Source organism: Gossypium hirsutum, chromosome A10 (genome assembly GCF_007990345.1).
Source record: "Gossypium hirsutum isolate 1008001.06 chromosome A10, Gossypium_hirsutum_v2.1, whole genome shotgun sequence".
NCBI classification, from domain to species: Eukaryota; Viridiplantae; Streptophyta; class Magnoliopsida; order Malvales; family Malvaceae; genus Gossypium; species Gossypium hirsutum.
In genome coordinates, this window is record NC_053433.1 from 110,185,533 (window position 1) to 110,194,920 (window position 9,388).

The 9,388-nt window shown below is 32.9% G+C and overlaps 1 non-coding gene across 1 annotated transcript; it reads left to right on the forward strand.

Annotated features, from left to right (window-relative positions):
* Positions 1–7,881: 7,881 nt before the first annotated feature.
* On the forward strand, positions 7,882–7,988 carry LOC121208717 (small nucleolar RNA R71). The gene has a single exon (XR_005903847.1). It is a non-coding gene; the product is annotated as a small nucleolar RNA R71 (small nucleolar RNA).
* The last annotated feature ends 1,400 nt before the right edge of the window (positions 7,989–9,388 follow it).

The following is a 9,388-nucleotide window of genomic DNA, read 5'->3' on the forward strand; positions in this document are numbered from 1 at the left end:
CGAGAGAAAAGTTTCTTTAAGAACCGTACTACAACTCTAGCATCATTAGTAGGTAAAGCTTGGGCTTCAACCCATTTAGACATATAATCAACAGCTACTAAGATGTATTTATTCCCGAATGAAATAGAGAATGAACCTATGAAGTCGATACCCCAAACGTCAAATATTTCACACGGTAGCATATATGTTTGAGGCATTTCATCACGTTTAGATATATTACCTACTCTTTGACATTTGTCAAAAGAAGTAACATACCTGTTGGCGTCTTTGAATAGAGTGAGCCAATAAAAACCTGATTCAAGGACTTTATGTGTAATATCCCAAAAATTTTACAGTAAAATATTATCCGTGATATAGTAAAATAAGGAAATAAATTGACAAAAAGGGAAATTTTGAGTTATGTCAATATTGGGAAGTATATTATGATTTATTAATTCAAGAAAGGACTAAATTGTAACAGTGAGAAAAGTTTTATTACACAAGAGTAAATACTCAAAATTTAAGGGGTTAAAGTGTAAATATGAAAAAGTTGAAAGACCAATAGTGTAAATATTTTAAGGGTGGAATGATCTAGAAATTAAGGAAAATGGATGGATTCGGGCCAAATTGAAAAGGTGAAGAACTATGAGGGACTAAATTGCAATTTTACCAAATTAAATGATGACTCAAGGATGGAATTTTAAAAGATAAATAATGTAATAACCCGAATTTTACGGTTATCGAAAAAGTGTATTTTCGAGTCTTCGTTACTAAAAAACGGATCCGTAAATATTTATCAAAAATATTTAAAAAGTTAATTAAGTGGTTAATTAGAGTTTAATTAAGTGAATTTAGCTTAATTAAGGATAATTGGATAAAAGGATTAAATTGAATAAAGTGTGAAAGTTTAATTATAGATTAAAAGAAAATTTAAAAAGGACCAAAATGGCAATTACGCCATTTAGTATAAGTGAGGCGGCATAAAAAGTAAAAATCCAAGATTTTTACTTAGATTTTAGTTATAAAATATATATATTTTTAGTAATAAATGATATTAAATTAATTTATTATAATTATATTATAAGATATTTATATGATTAATAAATTAGTACAAAGACAAATGTATAGTAAATAAAATATACAAGTGTATGGATAAAAATATATACATTTGTAATATAAGTATTTAATTATTAATGGATATTTATTAATTATAAAAGATATTTATTAATTAAATAATTATATTATAAGATTTTATATGATAAATATATGGTTATAAATGGATACAAATGTACTAATAATATACACATGAATAAATAAATAATACTTATTATTTAAATATAAATACATGTGTGTGTATATATATAAAAGGGAAATAAAAAAAGAATAAAAAGAATAGAAATGAAGAAAAAGCAAACGAAACAGAGAGTAGGGGAAGGAAGGAAAGAAAAAGGGAAAAGAAAGAGAAAAAGGGAAAATTAAAGGTGTGAAGCTTTGAAGTTTAATAGGTAAGTCAATTAAGTCCTTTTCTTTTAATTTTGATGTTTTAGAAGTTTTGGAATAAGGTTTTGATGAAGTTAAGTTGATATTTTGAAAGTTATTAGATTTCTAGATATTGTTCATGTTGAATGAAATGATTGAATTAGGGATTAAATTGATAGAACTTCCAAGTTAGAAGTGAAATAAGGACTGAATTGTATGAACTGTGAAATTTGGGGCAAAATGAAAATTAACATTTTACACTAAAATAGTTTTAGACAGTAGCAGTAGTTTAACTTTGAAAAATCACCATAAATTTTAGAAATCGAATTAGAAGATGAACAAAATATGAAATTAAATCTCATTGAGTCTAGTTTCTCATTGAAGAAATGGTGTAAGCAATGGATTTGTAAATCATGAGATATAATGAATTTTGTTAGACAAGGTTAGCATGAATTTGGGTTCCCCTGTTCTGACTTTGGAAAATCATCAAAAAATTTGAGAAAAATAATTAGGGAATTAAATTTATATTATTAGAATTTTGAATGAGTCTATTTTTAATATAAATAAACAGAAACATTATTTGAATTCTGTACAAGGAGATAATTAATTTTTAGTGAAGAAGGGTCAGAACTGTCAGACAGCAGAATAAGGGTGACTTTAATGAATAAACTGTACTAATTGCCTAAACCAAAAATTATGAAACTTTTATGGTAAGAATATATGTGAGTCTAGTTTCAGATAAAATTTACGTATCTTAATTTGGAGTTCTGTATCTCAAGATATAAATAATTTAGTGATTATGACTCAAATGGACAACTGTGAATATACATATAAGTAAATAGTGAAATTATTGATAATGTTACTTATAAGCATATTATATAAATTTAAGGATGTGGAATGGAGAGGAGGAGGAGAAAAATATATATGAATATTCAGCTAGCATGGCTAATTTGCATGTTTTAGGCTTAAGGACTAAATTGAATAAAAGTAAAACTTCAGGGGACAATTTTGTAAAAATGTCAAAAATGACCAAATTGAAGGGAATGAATTGTTTTATTATCTAAATTAATAAATTGAGTGAAATTATCAATTTATGATCGGGTAAAAATTGGGAAAATGGTAAAATACCAAAATGTCCCTAAATCTTGATATTTCTGCAATTTTCGCTAAGGTAAGTTCGTGTAGTTTGAATTATATTCTTAAATGCTTGAAATGTATGTTTTTGATATGAATATGATTTGAATGTTCATTGTATGAAAATTGATGAAACATTAACATATTTGATAAAAGGGGAAGAAATCCCAGTTGAATGAAAGGAAAATTCGATGGATCTTTGAAAAAGAATTGACGGTAAAAAGGATCTAGCCTGGACAGGTGATCCTATCCTGATATAGCCCTCCCGAAGAATATGTGGAAAATGGATTTAGCCCGGACGAGTAATCCGAATTAGGGTCTGAATTTAGCCTGGACTGGTAATTCAAATCCAAGCTCATGAGAGTAATTGTCGTTGCAGGGGATTTAGCCTGGACTGGTAATCCCGACAATACTCTATGAGTTTATATTACAGGGGATTTAGCCTGGACTGGTAACCCCACTATAAGGATGAGGTTCGCGGGAGTGTGCTTTCTGAAATGAAATGTGTAAGACCATGGTTGAAAGACACCATGGCAACATAATATGAAATGTGTAAGACCATGGTTGAAAGACACCATGGCAACATTGTATGAAATGTGTAAGACCATGGTTGAAAGATACCATGGCAACAGGATATAAAATGTGTAAGACCATGGTTGAAAGTACTATGGCAGCGTGACATGAAAAAAATAAGACCATGGTTGAAAGATACCATGGCAACATGACGGGAATGAATAAGACCATGGTTGAAAAATACCATGGCAATGTAACATGAAATGAACAAGACCATGGTTGAAAGATACCATGGCAACCTGACAGAAAATGAGTAAGACCATAGTTGAAAGACACTATGGCATCATGTCAAAGATAAATAAGACCGTGGATGGGAGACGCTATGACATCTATTGAACAATTGATATTCAAGTAATATATATCATATAATGAATGGCTATATGAAATGGTTGTGTGAAATGTTTACAAGAACTGGTCACATGGAAATATATGTACAAAATAGTTGTATGAAATAATTATGAAGATAGATAAACGAAATAAGAATAAGCACATGAAATATAATTTATGTTAAGTTTGATATAAACTTTACCAGAATAAATATACATAAAATATATGGAAATGATGGAGCATGAAATATTGATATAATGAAATGATTGATATATACTTATGAAGAAACGGTAAGAGAATGATATCTTTCATGACATGTACATATATGATTATCTTTGCTATGTTGATACAAGGAAATTATGTAAGTAAAGACAATTATTAAACTCAAGTGTGACATGTCGAAAAAAATAAGTATATCAATGTTGAATTTATATGAAATATGTGCAAGTATACTAACAATGATGTTGTTTGACGCTTAAACAAGTGCCAAGCTATTGATTGAATGGTAACATGTTTAATTATAAGGAGCATTGAAATGGTAAGTACTTAGATGAAAATAAAATTTAATATTTTGCTAAAATTTTTTTATATGATCCCGATTTAATTCTGGTTGGTTTTTAATGTATGTTTGGCGTTTCGAGGGCCCAATAGAGAGATGTTATGAACATTTTCAAAATATGAATAATAAATGACTCAGAATTATCTAAAAATGTTCAGTAAACTCCGGTAATGCCTCGTACCCTATTCTGGCAATAGATACGGGTAGGGGGTGTTACATTATGTGTGATCTTATTTCCACCGTAATTTCCTTCAGTTGGTCTCGAGTGGCAATGTTCCAAGATTTTCAATGCTTCTGTCCTTGTAACGCATCTCCTAATGATTTGATCTGCACATTTACGAAAAAGAAAAGGGTCTTCCCAAAAGTAGTTTTTCACATCAGTGAAGAATCGCTTCTTTTACTGATGTGTCAACCCTTTTGGGATAATGTTAGCGGCTAAAAAAATTACAATATCTGCAAACCTCGGTACCTCAGAATCAGATATAGCAAAAAATTGTTCTTCAGTGAATGAATCATTTATTTCAATGTCATCTGGCTCTTTGGTACTTGAGTTTTCAAGCCTGGAGAGATGGTCAGCCGCGAGATTTTCAACTCATTTCTTACCCTTAATCTCCAAATCAAATTCCTGCAATAATAAGATCCATCGAGTGAGTCGAGGTTTTGCATCAGTTTTAGTCAAAAGGTGGCGAAGAGCGAAATAGTCAGTATAAACGACAACTTAAACAATATTAAATATGGCCTAAATTTATCGAATGCAAAAACCACAGCTAGCAGGTCTTTCTCCATGGTGGTGTAGTTTTCTTGTGCGGCTGTCAAAGTTTTGCTAGCATAATAGATAGGTTGAAAATGTTTATCTCTTCGCTGTCCCAAAACTGCACCTACTGCAAAATCACTCACATCGCATATTAGTTCAAAAGGTGAATTCCAATCAGGTGCAATTATAATTGGAGCTTTAGTCAGTTTATCCTTTAAAGTATTAAATGCTTCTAAACACTCCTGATCGAAATTAAAAGGCACATCTTTTTCTAGTAATTTAGTCAAAGGCTTAGCCATTTTAGAAAAGTCTTCAATAAATCTTCTATAAAACCCAGCATGTCCTAAAAAGCTTCTAATGACCTTAACCGAATTAGGAGGAGGTAGTTTTTCAATGGTTTCAATTTTAGATTTATCAACCTCAATCCCTCTACTGCAAATTTTATTTCCTAACTCAATACCTTCTTGAACCATAAAGTGACATTTTCCCAGTTAAGTACAAGGTTTGTTTCCTCACATCTTATTAACACTCGTTTTAAATTTTTGAGGTAGAGATGGAAAGAGTTACCGAAAACTGAGAAATCATCCATAAATACCTCCATGACGTCTTCTACGAGTTCCTCAAAAATGGTCATCATGCAGCGCTGAAAAGTAGCAGGAGCATTACATAATTCAAAAGGCATTCTACGATAAGCAAACATACCGTATGGACATGTAAATGTCGTCTTTTCTTGATCCTCAGGAGCTATTGGGATTTGGAAATAGCCAGAGAGTCCGTCTAAAAAGTAGTAGTATATGTGCCCTAACAACCTTTCCAACATTTGGTCAATAAATATAAAAGGGAAATGATCTTTTCTCGTGACATCATTTAGCTTCTTATAATCAATGCACACTCTCCAACCTGTAACTGTCCTTGTTGGGATTAATTCATTCTTCTCATTGGCTACAACAGTCATGCCTCCTTTCTTAGGAACAACCTGCACTGGGCTCACCCAAAAACTGTCAAAAATAGGGTAAATAATTCCAGCATCTAGGAGTTTCATTACATCAGCTTTAACAACTTCCTTCATGTTAGGGTTCAGTTGTCTTTGGGTTTGCACGCATGGTTTATATTCATCTTCCATTAAAATTTTGTGGGTGCAAAAAGAAGGGCTAATCCCTTTAATGTCAGAAATTTTCCAAGCTATGGCCCTTTTATGCTCTCTTAATACTTGGAGTAATTCCTCTTTCTCCTTGGGTTACAAGTTGGATGCAAATAATTACCAGTAATGTAGAATTATTTCCAAGGAATGCATATTCTAAGTGATTCGGCAATTGTTTAAGTTCCAGTTTGGGAGGTTCTTCAATAGAGGGTTTTTGCTTAAGTTCATCTTTTACCTTAATTCCCTCATATTCTGCTAGGTTTGGGGAGGTTTCATTAGAGTTTAGTTCAGTTCCTACCTTAGAATCATCATCTACCCCCTCTCCTTAGGTGAGACACAGTTCCATCATGTCCTTGTGTACAATTTCCTGAAAAGAATCTTGAGTAGCATGATCAACAGAGTCGATAAAATAACATGAGTCATCCTGTTCCCTAGAAAATCTCATGGCATCATAAATTTTAAAAATAATCTCTTCGCCACCTACTCTAAGTACCAATTTACCATCACCCACATCAATTACAGCCCTAGCAGTGGCTAAAAATGGCCGACCTAAGATTAAAGGCACCTCAACATCTTCATCCATGTCAAGCACAATGAAATCAATAGAGAATATAAATTTATCTACTTTTACAAGTACGTCCTCTATAATTCCTCTAGGATATTTAACAAATCTATCAGCTAATTGAATACTCATCCTAGTGGGTTTAGGTTCCCCAAGACCAAGTTGTTTAAACATTTTATATGGCATCAAATTAATACTGGCGCCTAAATCAGCTAGTGTTTTATCAACATTCAAACTATCAATTAAGCAGGGAATAGTAAAACTTCCTGGATCTTTCAATTTGGTTGGCAGTTTATTTTGGAGTATGGCTGAGCACTCCTCATTAAGTTCCATAGTAGATAAGTCTTCAAACTTCCTTTTGTTTGTTAGAAGCTCCTTTAAAAAATTTTCATATGTAGGCATCTGCGATATAGCTTCAACAAAAGGTAAGTTAATATGCAATTGTTTAAAAAGTTCAAGAAATTTATCGAATTGTGCATCCATATGGTCTTTTTTCAACTTTTCTGGGTAAGGGATTGGTGGTTTATATTCTTTTGGCATTAGATTGTCATTGTTTTCGGGTTCAACCTCCTTTTTGTCAGCTTCTTGTGGTGGCTTCTTTTCAGATTCAGCAACACTTTCCCACTCCTTAGTGTATCTAGTTTCACGTGCTCTTTTGGGTTGGGTTCAGTTCTACTTTGTAGACCTCTTTGTGGTCTTTCAGAAATCAATTTAGTGAGCTGATCTATCTGAGTTTCGAGCCCTTGGATCGACGCTTGTTGATTTTTAAGTGTTGTCTTGGTATTTTGAAAATGAGTTTCTGACATTGAGATGAATTTGTTAGAATCTCCTCAAGGTTTGGCTTTTTCTTTTGTTGGTAGGGTGGTTGTTGGAAGCCTGGAGGTGGTGGTGGTCGCTGATTCCCTTAGCCTCCCTATGAGACATTTGGATGGTTCCTCCAACCTGCATTGTAAGTATTACTATAAGGATTATTTTGAGATCGAGGATTATTACCCATGTAATTTAACTGCTCGTTCTCCATGTTGTGGCCATAGGGTGGGTATTCTGAATTGCTTGATCCTCCTCTACTTGCTTCGCACTGCATTACTGGGTGAACCTGTGAAGAACTAAGAAAACCATCAATTTTCTTATTTAAGAGTTCTACCTGATTAGAGAGCATGGTGACTGAATCGACGTTATAAACGCTGGCTGCTTTTGTTGGCTTTGTCCTCATAACTTGCCACTGATAATTATTCAGTGACATCTCTTCTATAAATTCATAAGCATCTTCAGGTGTTTTATTATTGATGGTTTCACCAGTGGCTGCGTCGATCATCTGTCGAGTCGAAGGATTCAGGCCATTATGAAACATTTGAACCTGTAGCCAAAGTGGTAACCCATGGTGAGGGCACCTTCTCAAAAGGTCCTTATATCTCTCACTTGCATCGTAGAGTGTTTCTAAATCCATCTGCACAAAAGAAGAGATATCATTACGTAATTTGGCTATTTTAGCCGGCGGAAAATATTTTAATAAAAACTTTTCGGTCATTTGTTCCCAAATAGTGATTGACCCTCGTGGTAACGAGTTCAACCATTGTTTAGCCTTATTCCTCAACGAAAAAGGGAATAACCGAATGCGAATGGCGTCATCAGTAATGCCATTAATTTTAAAAGTGTCACAAAACTCTAAGAACTTTGCCAAATGAGCGTTATGATCCTCGTCCTGTAAACCATCAAACTAAACAAACTGTTGGATCATTTGAATTGTGTTAGGTTTCAGTTCAAAATTATTTGCAGCAACAGCAAGCCTAACTATGCTTGATTCAGTTCCTGTTAAAGAAGGTTTAGCATAATCATACATAGTGCATGGAGCAAGATTCTGATTTACTGGATCAGCAGCAATCCCAGGAGGTAGTAGATTTTCTTGGTTTTCAACCATCTCATCGATTGTGGTTGATGTATCGTCCTCTTACTCTTCCTCTGTGTATCGTAAGCTTCGCCTTATTTCTCTTCGGTTTCTACGAACTGTGCGGTCAATCTCACCGTCAAAAAGTAGTGATCCTGACGGGTTTCTTCTGGTCATAAACTAGAAAAACATGTCAGAAGAAAATAAAATAAAAATTTAAATTGCAATAAAAGTAAAATGACTAAAGTAATAAAAATCGAGTGTTCCTAATATCCTAGTTCCCCGGCAACGGCGCCAAAAACTTGATACGTGATATTCGCGACAGGTTTTAAATAATTATAATTAATCATTCTTGAAACTAACTATTATCACAATGAAGGCAAGTTTACCTATCGAACAGTAGTATAGTTTTAGCAAGACCGGATTGTCAAACCCAAAGGAACCAAGAGTACTAGTAATTACTTTCTTTTTATTATCTAACCTAAAAATTAAGAGATTTGGTTATCTAAACTAATTACTAAACTAAGATGCACAGAAAGAAAATTTGGGAAAAAACTTTTGGGAAAATTCAATTGATTAAGACAATACCTAAGGAAAAATCCACCTAGACTTCACTTATTATTTGACTCTGAATCAGACGATTTATTCATTCGACTTGATCCGTAGAAATACCTAAGTTATATTATTCTCTCTCGAGACTAATAACATCTAACCCTAGGTTGAAAAATTGAAATCTCTTTCTAATTAACACCCTAGAATTACATTAACTCGATCAATGGATTCCTTTATTAGGTTTCACCCTAATCCGGTAAAATCTTGTCACCCTATCTCTAAGGTGCAATCAACTCCTCTTAATTATGAAAAATTTACTCTTAGACAGGGTTTATTCCTCCTCTGAATAAGAGCATTAACTCGAATCAATATCCTGGAATATTAAAACAAGAATTAAGAACACATAATTAAGAACAAGTCAAATATTTATCATACAGTTCAGA